This window comes from Arachis hypogaea, chromosome 19, assembly GCF_003086295.3.
Source record: "Arachis hypogaea cultivar Tifrunner chromosome 19, arahy.Tifrunner.gnm2.J5K5, whole genome shotgun sequence".
Lineage (NCBI taxonomy): Eukaryota > Viridiplantae > Streptophyta > Magnoliopsida > Fabales > Fabaceae > Arachis > Arachis hypogaea.
Window position 1 is genome coordinate 145,529,282 of NC_092054.1, and position 16,653 is coordinate 145,545,934.

The window sequence follows — 16,653 nt, forward strand, 5'->3', positions numbered from 1 at the left end:
CAAAAATTATTTTCGAAAATCCTTCACTCTCATCTCCTTCTAATTATTTATTCAACTACTAACATCTCCTCATCTCAAATCACTGCTCCTGTCCTTACCTTTGTGTTTGGATTCTCCATTCTTCTTCACCCCTATTCCTTTTCTTCTTCTACTAACAACAAGGAACCTCTTTACTGTGACATAGAGGATTCCTCTTCCTTTCTTGTTCTCTTCTCTTTCTTATGAGTAGGAACAAAGAAAAAGGCATTCTTGTTGAAGCTGATCCAGAACCTGAAAGGACTCTGAAGAGAAAATTAAGAGAAGCTAAATTACAACAATCCAGAGACAACCTTATTGAAAATTTCGAACAAGTAAAGGAGATGGCAGCCGAACCCAACAACAATAATGCAAGGAGAATGCTTGGTGACTTTGCTGCACCTAATTCCAATTTACATGGAAGAAGCATCTCCATTCCTACCATTGGAGCAAACAATTTTGAGCTGAAACCTCAGCTAGTTTCTCTGATGCAGTAGAACTGCAAGTTTCATGGACTTCCATCTGAAGATCCTTTTCAGTTCTTAACTGAATTCTTGCAGATCTGTGATACTGTTAAGACTAATGGAGTCGATCCTGAAGTCTACAGGGTCATGCTTTTCCCTTTTGCTGTAAGAGACAGAGCTAGAATATGGTTGGACTCTCAACCCAAAGACAGCCTGAACTCTTGGGATAAGCTGGTCACGGCTTTCTTAGCCAAGTTCTTTCCTCCTCAAAAGCTGAGCAAGCTTAGAGCGGATGTTCAAACCTTCAGACAGAAAGAAGGTGAATCCCTCTATGAAGCTTGGGAAAGATACAAGCAGCTGACCAAAAAGTGTCCTTCTGACATGCTTTCAGAATGGACCATCCTGGATTTATTCTATGATGGTTTATCTGAGCTATCAAAGATGTTATTGGATACTTCTGCAGGTGGATCCATTCACCTAAAGAAAACGCCTGCAGAAGCTCAAGAACTCATTGACATGGTTGCTAATAACCAGTTCATGTACACTTCTGAAAGGAATCTTGTGAGTAATGGGACGACTATGAAGAAGGGAGTTCTTGAAATTGATACTCTAAATGCCATATTGGCTCAGAACAAAATATTGACTCAGCAAGTCAATATGATTTCTTAGAGTCTGAATGGATTGCAAGCTGCACCCAACAGTACTCAAGAGGCATCTTCTGAAGAAGAAACTTATGATCCTAAGAACCCTGTAATAGCAGAGGTGAATTACTTAGGTAAACCTTATGGAAACACCTAAAACTCATCATGGAGAAATCATCCAAATTTCTCATGGAAGGATCAAAAGCCTCAACAAGGCTTTAATAATGGTGGAAGAAATAGATTTAACAATAGTAAACCTTTTCCATCATCCGCTCAGCAACAGACAGAGAATTCTGAGCAGAATCCATCTAGCTTAGCAAATTTAGTCTCTGATCTATCTAAGGCAACTATGAGTTTCATAAATGAAACAAGGTCTTCCATTAGAAATTTGGAAGCACAAGTGGGCCAGCTGAGTAAAAGGATCACTGAAATCCCTCCTAGTACTCTCCCAAGCAATACAGAAGAGAATCTAAAAGGAGAGTGCAAGGCCATTGACATAACCAAAATGGCCAAACCCAAAGAGGGAGAGGAGGACGTGAATCCCAAGGAGGAAGACCTCCTGGGACATCCAGTGATCAATAAGGAGTTTCCCTCTGAGGAACCAAAGGAATCTGAGACTCATCTAGAGACCATAGAGATTCCATTGAACCTCCTTACACCATTCATGAACTCTGAAGAATATTTTTCTTCTGAAGAGAATGAGGATGTTACTGAAGAGCAAGCTGCCAAGTTCCTTGGTGCAATCATGAAGCTAAATGCCAAATTATTTGGTATTGAGACTTGGGAAGATGAACCTCCCTTGTTCACCAATGAACTAAGTGATCTGGATCAACTGACATTGCCTCAGAAAAGACAGGATCCTGGAAAGTTCATAATACCTTGTACCATAGGCACAATGATCTTTAAGGCTCTGTGTGACCTTGGTTCAGGGATAAACCTCATGCCCCTCTCTGTAATAGAGAAACTGGGAATCTATGGGGTGCAAGCTGCTAAAATCTCATTAGAGATGGCAGACAATTCAAGAAAACAGGCTTATGGACAAGTAGAGGACGTGTTAGTAAAGGTTGAAGGCCTTTACATCCCTACTGATTTCATAGTCCTAGACACTGGAAAGGAAGAGGATGAATCCATCATCCTAGGAAGGCCTTTCCTAGCCACAGCAAGAGCTGTGATTGATGTGGACAGAAGAGAATTGATCCTTCAATTAAATAAGGACAACCTTGTGTTTACAACTCAAGGATCTCACTCTGCATCCATGGAGAGGAAGCAGAAAAAGCTTCTCTCAAAACAGAGTCAACCAAAGCCCCCACAGTCAAACTCTAAGTTTGGTGTTGGGAGGCCATAACCAAACTCTAAGTTTGGTGTTGGGAGGTCTCAACAAAGCTCTGCACATCTGTGAGGCTCCATGAGAGCCCACTGTCAAGCTATTGACATTAAAAAAGCGCTTGTTGGGAGGCAACTCAATGTTTATTTATCTAATTTTATTTTTGTTTTTCATGTTTTCTTAGGTTTATGATCATGTGGAGTCACAATATAAACGAAAAATTTAGAAACAGAATCAAAAACAGCGGAAGAAAAATCACACCCTGGAGGAAGCACCTGTCTGGCGTTCAACGCCAGAACAGAGCATAGTTCTGGCGCTGAACGCCCAAAATGGGCAGTGTCTGGGCGCTGAACGCCCAAAATGGGCAGCATCTGGGCGCTGAACGCCAGAATTGTACCCTAGAGAAGAGCTGGCACTGAACGCCCAGAACAAGCATGGTTCTGGCGTTCAACGCCAGAAATGGGCAACAGATGGGCATTGAACGCCCAAAATGGGCACCAACCTGGCGCTGAACGCCCAGAGTTGTGTGCAAGGGCATTTTGCATGCCCAATGGGTGCAGGGATGTAAATCCTTGATACCTCAGGATCTGTGGACCTCACAGGATCCCTACCCACCTCACCCTCTCTTTATCCATTCATGATCACCCCTTCTGTTTTCCATTTACCACTCACATCCATCCACACATCCCTCCATCTCCTCCATATCTTCTTCTTCTTCTTCTTCTTCTTCTTCTTCTTCTTCTTCTATTCTTTCTTCTTTTGCTCGAGGGCGAGCAACCTTCTAAGTTTGGTGGGGTAAAAGCATAGCTTTTTGTTTTTCCATAACCATTAATGGCACCTAAGACCGGAGAATCCTCTAGAAAAGAGAAAGGGAAGACAAAAGCTTCCACCTCCGAGTCATGGGAGATGGAAAGATTCATCTCACAAGCCCATCACTAAGAAAAAGATGGAGCAAACAAGAGAGCACATTCATGGATCTCAACAGGCACATGAAGAAGCTCATCAGCAAGAAATCCCTGAGATACCTCAAGGGATGTAATTTCCTCCACAGAATTTTTGGGAGCAAATCAACAACTCCCTAGGAGAATTAAGTTCCAATATGGGACACTCAAGGGTGGAATATCAAGAGCACTCCATCATCCTTCATGAAATTAGAGAAGATCAAAAAGCAATGAAGGAGGAGCAACAAAGACAAGGAAGAAACATAGAAGAGCTCAAGGACATCATTGGTTCCTCAAGAAGGAAACGCCACCATCACTAAGGTGGACTCATTCCTTGTTCTTACTTTCTCTATTTTCGTTTTCTATGTTAAGTGCTTATCTATGTTTGTGTCTTCATTACATGATCATTTGTAGTTAGTAATTATGTCTTAAAGTTATGAATGTCCTATGAATCCATCACCTCTCTTAAATGAAAAATGTTTTAATTCAAAAGAACAAGAAGTACATGAGTTTTGAATTTATCCTTGAACTTAGCTAAATTATATTGATGTGGTGACAATGCTTCTTATTTTCTGAATGAATGCTTGAACAGTGCATATGTCTTTTGAAGTTGTTGTTTAAGAATGTTAAATATGTTGGCTCTTGAAAGAATGATGACTAGGAGACATGTTATTTGATAATCTGAAAAATCATAAAAATGATTCTTGAAGCAAGAAAAAGCAGCAAAGAACAAAGCTTGCAGAAAAAAAAAGAAAAAAAAATAGGCGAAAAAAAAATTAGAAAGAAAAAGAAAAAAGCAAGCAGAAAAAGCCAAAAGCTCTTAAAACCAAGAGGCAAGAGCAAAAAGCCAATAACCCTTAAAACCAAAAGGCAAGGGTAAATAAAAAGGATCCCAAGGCTTTGAGCATCAGTAGATAGGAGGGCCTAACGGAATAAAATCCTTGTCTAAGCGGCTAAACCAAGCTGTCCCTAACCATGTGCTTGTGGCGTGTAGGTGTCAAGTGAAAACTTGAGACTGAGCGGTTAAAGTCAAGGTTTAAAGCAAAAAAAAGAGTGTGCTTAAGAACCCTAGACACCTCTAATTGGGGACTTTAGCAAAGCTGAGTCACAATATGAAAAGGTTCACCCAATTATGTGTCTGTGGCATTTATGTATCCGGTGGTAATACTGGAAAACAAAGTGCTTAGGGCCACGGCCAAGACTCATAAAATAGCTGTGTTCAAGAATCATCATACTGAACTAGGAGAGTCAATAACACTATTTGAACTCTGAGTTCCTATAGAAGCCAATCATTCTGAACTTCAATGGATAAAGTGAGATGCCAAAACTATTCAAGAGGCAAAAAGCTACAAGTCCCGCTCATCTGATTGGAGCTATGTTTCATTGATAGTTTGGAATTTATAGTATATTCTCTTCTTTTTATCCTATTTGATTTTCAGTTGCTTGGGGACAAGCAACAATTTAAGTTTGGTGTTGTGATGAGCGGATAATTTATACGCTTTTTGGCATTGTTTTTAGTATGTTTTTAGTAGAATCTAGTTACTTTTAGGGATGTTTTCATTAGTTTTTATGTTAAATTCACATTTCTGGACTTTACTATGAGTTTGTGTGTTTTTCTATGATTTCAGGTATTTTCTGGCTGAAATTGAGGGACTTGAGCAAAAATCAGATTCAGAGGTTGAAGAAGGACTGCTGATGCTGTTGGATTCTGACCTCCCTGCATTCAAAATGGATTTTCGGGAGCTACAGAACTCAAAATAGCGCGCTTCAAATTGCGTTGGAAAGTAGACATCTAGGGATTTCCAACAATATATAATAGTCTATACTTTGCCCAAGTTTAGATGACGCAAACTGGCATTCAACGCCAGTTCTCTGCCCAATTCTGGCGTCCAGCGCCAGAAACAAGCTGCAAAGTGGAGTTCAACGCCCAAACTGGCACAAAAGCTGGCGTTCAACTCCAAGAATGACCTCTGCACGTGTAACATTCAAGCTCAGCCCAGGCACACACCAAGTGGGCCCCGGAAGTGGATTTATACATCAATTACTTACTTCTGTAAACCCTAGAAGCTAGTTTATTATAAATAGGACTTTTTACTATTGTATTAGTCATCTTTGGACGCCTGGTTCTTAGATCATGGGGGCTGGCCTCTTGGCCATGCCTGGACCTTTCACTTATGTATTTTCAACGGTAGAGTTTCTACACTCCATAGATTAAGGTGTGGAGCTCTGCTGTTCCTCAAAGATTAATGCAAAGTACTACTGTTTTCTATTCAATTCATCTTATTTCGCTTCTAAGATATCCATTCGCACTTCAACCTGAATGTGATGAACGTGACAATCATCATCATTCCCTATGAACGCGTGCTTGACAACCACTTCCGTTCTACATTAGATTGAATGAGTATCTCTTAGATCTCTTAATTAGAATCTTCGTGGTATAAGCTAGATTGATGGCGGCATTCATGAGAGTCCGGAAAGTCTAAACCTTGTCCGTGGTATTTCGAGTAGGACTCTGGGATTGGATGACTGTGACGAACTTCAAACTCGCGAGTACTGGGCGTAGTGATAGACGCAAAAGGATAGTAAATCCTATTCCAGTATGATCGAGAACCTCCAAGATGATTAGCCATGCAGTGACAGCGCATCAGACCATTTTCACAGAGAGGAATAGGATGCAACCAACGACAAGGGTGATGCCTCCAGACGATTAGCCGTGCTGTGACAGAGCATTTGGACCATTTTCCCGAGAGAGATCGAAAGTAGCCATTGGCACCGGTGACATCCTTACATAAAGCCAGCCATAGAAAGGAGTGAGACTGATTGGATGAAGGCAGCAGGAAAGCAGAGGTTCAGAAGAACGAAAAGCATCTCCATACGCTTATCTGAAATTCTCACCAATGATTTACATAAGTACCTCTATCCCTATTCTATTATTTATTTTCGAAAACCCCATTACTATTTTATATCCGCCTGACTGAGATTTACAAGGTGACCATAGCTTGCTTCATACCAACAATCTCCGTGGGATTCGACCCTTACTCACGTAAGGTATTACTTGGACGACCCAATGCACTTGCTGGTTAGTTGTATCGAAGTTGTGACAAATCATGAATTAAGATTAGAGCACCAAGTCTTTGGAGCCATTACCAGAGATCACAATTTCGTGCACCAGCTTGTCTGAGTCATTTTGGGGCATCTCTAGGATATAAAAATCAGTGGGGAATGTGAGCCCCTTAATGCCCACTAATACATCTTCAGCAACTCCAACCACTGTAATAATGCTTTTATCTGCTAACACAAAACGAGCTTTCGACCTTTTTAAGGGAGGGAGCCTCAAAATATCATATATAGACAAAGGCATTATACTCACACATGCTCCTAAATCACACATGCAGTCAGAAATTATCACACCACCAATAGTACAATTAACCATACAAGGACCTGGGTCACTACACTTTTTAGGTAAACCTCCCATTAAAGCAGATATGGAACTACCTAAAGGAATAGTTTCTAATTCATTAATTTTGTCTTTATGTATACATAAATCTTTTAGAAACTTTGCATATTTTGGTACCTGTTGAATAACATCAAATAGAGGAACAGTTACCTCAATCTTTTTGAATATCTCTACCATTTTTGGATCAGGTTCCAGCTGCTTCCTGGGTTTCCTTGCAAGTTGTGGAAATGGAATAGGAGTGGTGTCTTCTGCAGTGTCTGCGCCTTTTGATGCTTCCTCCTGTGGTTGAACTTCTTCTTTTTCAGCTATGTCCTGTATGTCTTCTTCCTCTTCAACATCTTCTATTTCCACTACCTCTTCAACTGAGGTGTGTTCTGGTGGGCTTGGCTCCTCATAGTTCCTCTCCTGCAGTGTGGTTCCGGACCTTAGGGTGATGGCATTAATGCTACCCTTGGGATTAGGTAATGGTTGAGAGGAAATTTCACTGGAGCTCAAAGGCTGGTTATTGGAGTTATTCATTGATCCAATCTGTGAGACAAGAGCTTGCAAAGTAGCGTTCAGACCATTTAGAGTGGCATTAATGTTATTTTCCATGGTCTGTTGTCTTCGATCAATAGATTGTAACAAGTCATCATTAGTAGATGAAGAAGGATAAGTATTTTAAGAGGTCTGCTGTTGGGTATTCTGTGGTCCTTGGGATTGCCTCAGGTGAGGTGCTCTGTAAGGCTGGTACTTGTTCTGCTGCCTGTTGTTGTTATTATTCCACCTCTGATTTTCCTGATTGTCTCTACCTCCTCTTTTGTTGTTGTCCCTCCAATTCTGGTTAGAATTGTCCTACCATCCATGGTTGTAATTGCCACCTTGATTGTACCCTTGGTTGGGGCGGTGATAAACCCATATTTCATGAGTTCTTTTGTGCTTAATTTGAGTGATTTATACAATCCCTCACCTACTTATTCACATTAATTGCATGGTTTTACTTTCCCTTCCTCATTATGTGATGTAAATGAAAAACATGTTTCCTAAGCTTTAAAATCAATTAATTTAATTGTCTTTATTTCCATTCGATGCCGTGATTAGTGTGTTGAGTAGTTTCAGATTTCCTAAGGCAGAATGACTTAAAGGATGGAAAAGGAAACATACAAAAATGGAAGGAGAAAGCAAAACGGAGCTTTAAGGAAACTGGTATCCACGCGATCGCATGGATGACGCGATCGCGTGCCAAGCACGAATCAGCAGCGACGCGGCCGCATGACTGACGCGACCGCCCGCCTTAAGTAGAACGCACATGACGCGGTCGCATGACTGACGCGACCGCGTTGCAAGGAAAAGCTCCAAATGACGCGACCGCGTGACCCACGCGGACGCGTGACAGAGGCCACGCACCAGAAATTACAGAATACGCCCCCAACGAATTCTGAAGCCCTTTTTGGCCCAGATCCAAGTATAGACAGCATAGACCAGAGATTATAAAGTGTGGAAATGCATCCATTCAAAGAGAGCTCGCATATTTTTAGTTTTCAATGATTTAGATTTAGTTGAGAGGGAGATCTTCTCTCTCTCTCTTTCTTAGGATTTAGGATTTCTTCTTGTTTTAAGAGTGACTCTCAATCCAGGTTTTATATTTCTTTGTTTTAAACTTCCCTTTCACTTTATTTATTTATTTCAGTATCTGAGTTGGCTATTTACCTTTATAATTGAATTTATGAATTTCTCCCATGTTACAAACTGTTATTGGAATTAATGATAATTGAGGTATTTTCAGTTTATGATTGTTCTCTTTGATTTAAGTTACCATTGCTTCCCATCCAAGGATATTTTTATTATTCCAGCAATTTTACTTTTTCCCCTTTTGGTCCTGGTTAAGAATTCAGTAACTCAACAGTTATTAAACTCAACATAACTGATAATCGTTATCTTGCTAATTGAACTGAACTTAAGTAATCCCAACCTTTTCTTAGGAAATAAATAGGATTCAAAAGGTCAATTTAATTAGTCCCCTGACTTTCCTTTGCCCCAGTAAAGGTTGACCAAGTGGATTTTAGATTCAACTTTCATTATAGTTGAGAGACATAACTACGTTGGACCTCTAATTTCTCTTACCTTGCCAAAAGTCTGCTTTACAGTATTTATTTATTTTAATTGCCATTTACTTTACTTGTTATTTAAATTACTTGCTTCTCATCTTCTAAACCCCGATTACAACCTTTATAGCCAATAATAAGAACATACTTCCTCGCAGTTCCTTGAGAAGACGACCCGAGGTTTGAATACTCGGTTAACAATTTCTAAAGGGGTTTGTTACTTGTGACACCCAAAACGTTTGTACGAAGGGATTTTTGTCGGTTTAGAGACTATATCTACAATGCAACTGTTCTATGAATCTCTTTACTGGTAAAAATCCTAACGTCAAAATGGCGCCATTGCCGGGGAACTGCTAACGTGTGCCTTATTATTGGTTATTGTAAATATTTTTCTTTTGCTTGTTTATTTATTTTTGCTTTTCCTTTTTATTTTTATTTGCTACTATGAACTCTCACCCCTCTCGCTTTGAGTTTGGTTCCAATATTGTTAAATAAAATAGAAGTTACAGCAGGAATGTGCATCAAGGTCAGACCAATCAAGGATGGATGGAACCAAGAGGATCTAATCAACCCTTTTGGCAGCAACACCCTCCGAGATATCCTGGACAAAGACCATTTTACAGTGCATACCCAGCTGAAAGACATGGTGGACAACCTTGTAACTACCAACAAGCCCCACCCTGTGCATATAAACCATCCTTTCAACATAACCTCGAACCACCACACTCACAAGCTTCTCTTCACCATTCGCCACCATATGATCCTTCCTTACCCCAATACCAGTCCAATCGTTCCCAATCACCACCACTTTCCTTTGTATCATGTCCAAGTCCAGTAACCCGAGAAGCAGAGGATCGCCTAAAGGAAACAGTAAGAAAATTTCACACAACCATTCAACAACTGGAGCAAGTGATAATTCAATGGGCTTCTAGGCGCTTAAATACACAAGGATCAGCCACAGCTCCATGTGGACAGCCCAATGAAGAGCGTAGCATGAAGGAGATACCAGAAACTCCAGTGGACAAGACAGAGCATGAATTTGTACTAGAACAATTAGAAGAAGTTGTCTTTGTTCAAGAAGAAGAGTTGGTTGAAGACCTAGGAGATGCTGAACTTCCATGGGAATCCAGAATTGAGGAAAACTCCGTCCAGGATGCTACAATTGATGCTAAGGAGGATATTTCTCCAAGGCAAGTCATTTATGAAGAATCAAACGGAATAATTCAAGAAGCAAATTCCCTTAATAATGATAGTCACAAGTCTAGCTCTCTTGGTGATGAACTTGCATCCGCAAGTGAATTCTCTGAGATCGAAGAATCTTCCCCAAGTGAATATGAAGATGATGCAGAGGTAGATTTTTCTCAACCTCCAATCTATGACTCAAGTGATGAGGAAGACACAGAAGACTTTGACCAGGACACAGATACAATTGAAGATCTTTGCAAAGAAGTGGAGGAATTCACAGAAGAGCACAAGGAAACGGAACTTGCAGAACCACCAAAAACACCTATCCCAAGGCCATTACTAGCTAATACAAGGTTCAAGTGGGTACAATCCTTAACTTATAGCGTTACTTATTCACTTGAATAGTGTTTGCTTGAAACAGATGGCCAGCTTAGAGCTCTCTGCGGCTTTAAGAGTAAGAGGGAAATGGCTCGTACTCAGAGCTGGTGCACAAGGTTCAATAAGGTTCCACGCTTCACCTCGAAGTACACGGATTGGTATCATGCTAAATTGCATGGATCACGGAGAACGTTTGGTCACCACGGTGAGATTCTACTTTTTAAACCGCCCGGATGGAAACATGTAGATCAAGACGGAGGCGGATTTAAAAGCAAGGCTTGGAATCCTGGACTCTATCCTGACATTCGTAGTCCCGGGAGCCTGAAAATCTGTTTGGAGCTGCTCAGAAGCTTTGCATGCTTGGTTTGGGACCCCGGAGCCCATTGGCATTCCAAGCACTGGTGGAGATTTTTAGACGAATTTAAACATAAGCCACCATAACAGGATACTCCTCCAATGTTCAACTTAAGGACTTTAACTAAAAGTGCTAGGTGGGAGACAACCCACCATGGTATGGTCGCTTCTTTTTCAATTTATTTCTTGTTAATTGCTTTCATTTTTCCTTTTTCATTTTAATTTATTAAACCTGGAATCATGCATAGCATTCATGTTAATCATTGCATTCTGCATTTTTCATGCATAAAAAAAAAGGGTGCACGACGCGACCGCATCCCCCATGCGATCGCGTCCTACTGTGAAAAACACCACCCGCGCGACCGCGTGACCCACGCGGTCGCGTGATATATATATCGGCGTAAGAATCCAACGAACAGAAAGTTAGGCTGGAATCATGCGGCCCTTGTGCGTTTTGCACAAATTGGCCCACGCGGTCGTATGCCCCATGCGATCGCGTCACTTACACAATATCAATCCCACGCGACCGCGTGAGCGACGCGATCGCGTCGCATGGATTGCACATCACCCCAAAAATAGACAGAGAGTTGCGCTAAAACGGCGCTGGAGTCGTGCATTTAGCACAAATTCCAGCGACGCGATCGCGTCACCCCTCTTTCCCCCCTCTCATGCGATCACGCGCTCCACGCGATCGCGTCACTCCCATTTTCATCCCAACCACGCGACCGCGTGCCCCACGCGGCCGCGTGGATTCGAAAATATAACCCCCCAGCCCGCAAACCCTATCAGTCGCGCAGCCCCCACCCCCAACCCTCTTCTCCCTCTCTGCTTCTTCCCCCTCCAGCCACCACCCAGCACCACCCAGCCGCCACCGCACCGCCACCCAGACGCCACCACCGTTCAAGCCACCGCCGCCGCAACCCCCTCCCCTCTCTTCTTCTCCTTTCTTCCTCTCTCCTCCCCTCTCCACCATTGCCCACCGCAACCACCGCCCACCACCGCCGGCCATTCAACCGTGCCCCCCCTCTCCGCCACCCACCCACAACCTCCCTTCCTCTATCCCTAACCCTAAGACCCTATCCCTTTCCCCCCCTCAGCCGCCACCGCGCCGCCGTGCCCCGCCACCGCGCCGGACACCACCGCCGCCCCCACCCAGCCGTTTCTACCCCCATTCTGCTTCTTTCGCCTACCAGGTTCCGCAACACGCACTCCCTTTATCCGTTCATCATTTTTCTGTAATTTTTTCCGTTTCTGCTCATAATTAGGATAGATAGATATGCATGTTGTAGTGGAATTTTTAGGTTGTTAGGTAGCTTAGGCTGTGGTTAGTGGATCTAGGTCTGTTTACTTGCACTGTTCCTGTTTATGTTTTAATCATTACTGCAATTCTGCTGTTCCTGTGACCTCGTTCATATGCTGTGATTTCTCGCAATTGCTGCTTGTTACTCTAAATTTTCCTGTTTCTATTCATTACTGGTAACTGTAGCAAGTTTTTAATTCATATGAACTGCTATGATTGCTATTTATTTTTCGGGACAATCCAATTTTAGCCGGAATGCTGCCCAAATTTTTTAAAATTGTTTTCATTCATGTTTTGGTTTGGCATTTCTGAACTTTGTTTTGCTCTGCTTTACCTAAACCATTTCATGAATGCTATGGCAGACTTCCTTATCCTCTTTGAATTCCTGGTTCATAAACTACATTTGTGATTCACTGATTCCAATTTTTGCTTTCTTTATTTTTATTCGAATCAGCATCACCCTGTTTTCCTTGTTCGATTATGAGTACTTCTATTCTTACCTGTGAATCCTTGTTATATGGAATTTTTCTATGCCACTTACTTTAACCCGCACTTTACTAACCCACTAATTTTAATTTACTAATTTCTTTTTCAAAATCTAACCATACTAACCCTTTTGATCTCTTTTCTGATTATTTTCACTTTCCTCTAACTTTCTAACCATGGCATATTGATTATTTTTTCCATTTAACATAAATTCAATCACCTTTCATTTACTCATTTTCCTTATTCTATTTCACCTTTGCCGCTTTGAGTTTCCTTTGTTTAATTGCCTATTTGCTTTCCTATTTTTACCATATCCTGGTTTTCTGTTTTTCAGGATGTCTGCCTCACAAAGGAAAGGAAAAGGCAAGGCTACTGGCAAGGGCAAGAGAGGAGATTCCTCCCAGTCCATCATTGCTCTAATGCACGATTCTTCATGGCGGGAGAAGAACTTCACACAGCAGGAGAAAGCTGACCAGCTGCTCCCTGTGAATGATCCTATAAAATTTGCAAATCGGTACTATGAACTGAAGTACCCGGCTTTTGCAAACTCCAGAAATTTATACCTGGAATGAACTCTGAAGATTCCAGCAGCCCTCCAGTAGTACACCACTGAGCAAATCAAGCAAAGGGGCGGGTTCTTTCTGGAGAGAACACTGACAGAGGTCAACGCATCTTGGGTCCGGGAATTCTACTGCAACTACTACCTCACCATCCTAGATGCAGTGACCCTGAGAGGAAAACAAATTCTGGTCACCGAAGAGGCCTTAGAGGACATTCTCCGGCCCCCAGCCAAGTCCGATCAGCCTGATGGTTATTCAAAGGCTGAGGAGGACATGCGTCAGATGCAGTTTGATTGGGATGCCGTGAAGGCACGGATAGCTCTCGACCCGACAGTTCCTTGGGAGATGGGTCAGGACACCACCATGCCTAGAGGGATCAAGAGAGCGTACTTAAATGATGAGGCTCGGTTATGGCATCAGATCTTGAGTAATTATGTGATGCCGAGTACTCACGAGACGGAGATCCCGACTGCTATGATCACCCTCCTTTGGTGTGTGCTGGAGGGTAAGGACCTTTATCTGCCACATTTCATTCGGCACTATATGGCCAGGGTCCACGTCCGAGGCACCCTCCCTTTTCCGTATCTGGTTACACAGCTTGGCCGTCGAGCTGACGTGCCATGGGAGGATGCCGACGAGAGACCACCAGCGGCGGATTACAGGAAGATTATTCCGCACAGCCGGAATTTCTTAGCCCTGGGCCACAGACCACCACCATTAACTGCTACTGATGAGACAGCCCCACAGTCTGCTGGACCCTCTTCCTCCACTGCTGCACCACCTACCACTGCACCTCCACCTGCCACAGAGCCCATCTATCATCTGGTGCACCGCTTGTTTCGACGACTTGACCAGATGGAGCGTCGCAACAAGCGGCGCTATGAGCACCTAAAGCTGATGATACAATCCGGTGACATCCCCTCCGAGCCTGACACACCATCCGAGGCATCTGAGGAGGAGGCGGATGCGCCCGAGGCAGAGACTCATCCCCAGGAGGCAGCACCAGCCGCACCACAGGCAGCGGTCCCACATCAGATTGAGGCTGCAGACCTTGAGATCCCGATCCAGTCAGCACCGCCTCCACAGCAGCCAGACCCTCAGCCCACCACCACTGAGACTCCAACTACCATCCCTCCCAGTGATGACACTCCTTCACACCCGGCTTGATTGAGCATTAGGGACGATGCTTCCTTTTAAGTGTGGGGAGGTCGCCATCTCTGGCGTTTATTTCGGTGAACCACTACATACTTTTTTCTTTTATTTTGGATATTTTTTCTGTATTTTTTTTACTGTTATTTTCTGAGTACTTATACATTGCTTTTATGTATTTTTACTCTATTTTCTGCATTTTGCATCTTTAGTTCATATTTTAGCCATTTAGTTTATCTTAGTTATTAGTTTAGTTTGCAATTCTGATTTATTAATGGATTAATTAGTATAGTTTACCCTTTTTAGCATAAGATAGTATAGTTTAAATTGAAAAATCTAAAAAGGAGGTAAACTAGGAAATTGAACATATCAGATTTAAATCCACAAACCTTATATATAGCATTACATGATGTAGTTAAGCTGACAACATTTCATCAAGGAAGAACATTAAAACTTTAAAAGCTACCCTAAATAATGTTTTTATGAGAATAATGGGAATTTTTAACTAAACCTGCATACAAAATATAAATGATATATGATGCTTGAGTTAGAGAACACACAGCCTATGAGTCTTGAGCTTAATTGTATGGTTGCATTCAAACTATAATTTCATTTCTGTGTGTTTCATTTCTTTTTATTCTGATGTTCTTTACTTTGCTTTAATCTATATGTCCAATTATAGAGTATAGAATAGATACATACCAAGAGAATGATTGAGGCCATCATTTGATTTTAGCTCACTTACCCCAAATTAGCCTACCTTCTACATCATCCTTGTTAGCCCCCTTGAGCCTTTTAAAACCCCTTTATTCTATTTAGCCAAATTACTAGCCTTAAGCAGAAAAACAAAAGAAAACCCCAAGTGAATCCTTGGTTAGCTTAAGATAGAAAATCATGAATAGAGTTAAATGTGGGAAACCTTTTGGGAACATTGATAAAAGAAACAAAAGGTAGAAAAGTTAAAAGAAATAAAACAAATTTGGGAAGCATGCTCATGAGAAAATCTAAGTGATTTAATTACCATGTGCATTAAAAAAAAAGTTATTTTTCAGCATTTAAATAAAAGGGGATACAAAAGAAATTCCCCAATGCAAAATAAAAACAATGCACATGGGATAAAAATAAAGAGTGAAACATGAGCATGTAACAATAAGTGGGATAATATGAGAGAATAGGTAAAGAAGTTTTATCTTGCTAAATATGTATGTTAGGTGAGATCTTAGTCTAATTAAGGATTCACTTGTTAGCTCACTTAGCCCTATACATAAATCCTTACCTTTACCTTGGCCCCACTACAACCTCAATTAAAGACCTCATGACTTTTTGGTATGACTATATTCTATAATTGTTGATTGGTTAGATGAAGAACAAAGCTATAGAAAGCAAGAATAAAAAGAACAATAGAGTGAATAAACCCAATAAACACTGAGTGACTAGAGAGTAAACACAAAATCCAATGAGGGTTCTATAACTCATCAACATATATATGTGCTTATATTTACTAATTGTTTTGCAAGTTTGTACAATGTTTTCTTTCCCATCTCATTTGCTAAAATGCTTTATTATTTAAGGGATAGCTATATATATATATATATATATATATATATATATATATATATATATATATATATATATATATATATATATATATATATATATATATAGCTACATGACTCCTTGAGAATGAGAATTAACTTGAATACATGTAAGCTTTATATATAAGTGAATAAATTAGAGTTGCATGATGCATCATCCATTTAGGTAGTTGCATTTAAATTAGGTTGCATTGCATGACATTCCATCACTTTAACCTTAATTATTTACCTTGGATTTAGCATGAGGACATACTAGTGTTTAAGTGTGGGGAGGTTGATAAACCCATATTTCATGAGTTCTTTTGTGCTTAATTTGAGTGATTTATACAATCCCTCACCTACTTATTCACATTAATTGCATGGTTTTACTTTCCCTTCCTCATTATGTGATGTAAATGAAAAACATGTTTCCTAAGCTTTAAAATCAATTAATTTAATTGCCTTTATTTCCATTCAATGCCGTGATTAGTGTGTTGAGTAGTTTCAGATTTCCTAAGGCAGAATGACTTAAAGGATGGAAAAGGAAACATACAAAAATGGAAGGAGAAATCAAAACGGAGCTTTAAGGAAACTGGTATCCACGCGATCGCATGGATGACGCGATCGCGTGCCAAGCACGAATCAGCAGCGACGCGGCCGCATGACTGACGCGACCGTGCGCCTTAAGTAGAACGCACATGATGCGGTCGCATGACTGACGCGACCGCGTGGCAAGGAAAA

The 16,653-nt window shown here is 41.2% G+C and overlaps 1 non-coding gene across 1 annotated transcript; it reads right to left on the reverse strand.

Moving 5' to 3' along the window:
- Positions 1-758: 758 nt before the first annotated feature.
- LOC112781740 (small nucleolar RNA R71) lies at positions 759-866 on the reverse strand. Its single transcript, XR_003192499.1, has one exon. It is a non-coding gene; the product is annotated as a small nucleolar RNA R71 (small nucleolar RNA).
- Between the last annotated feature and the right edge of the window lie 15,787 nt (positions 867-16,653).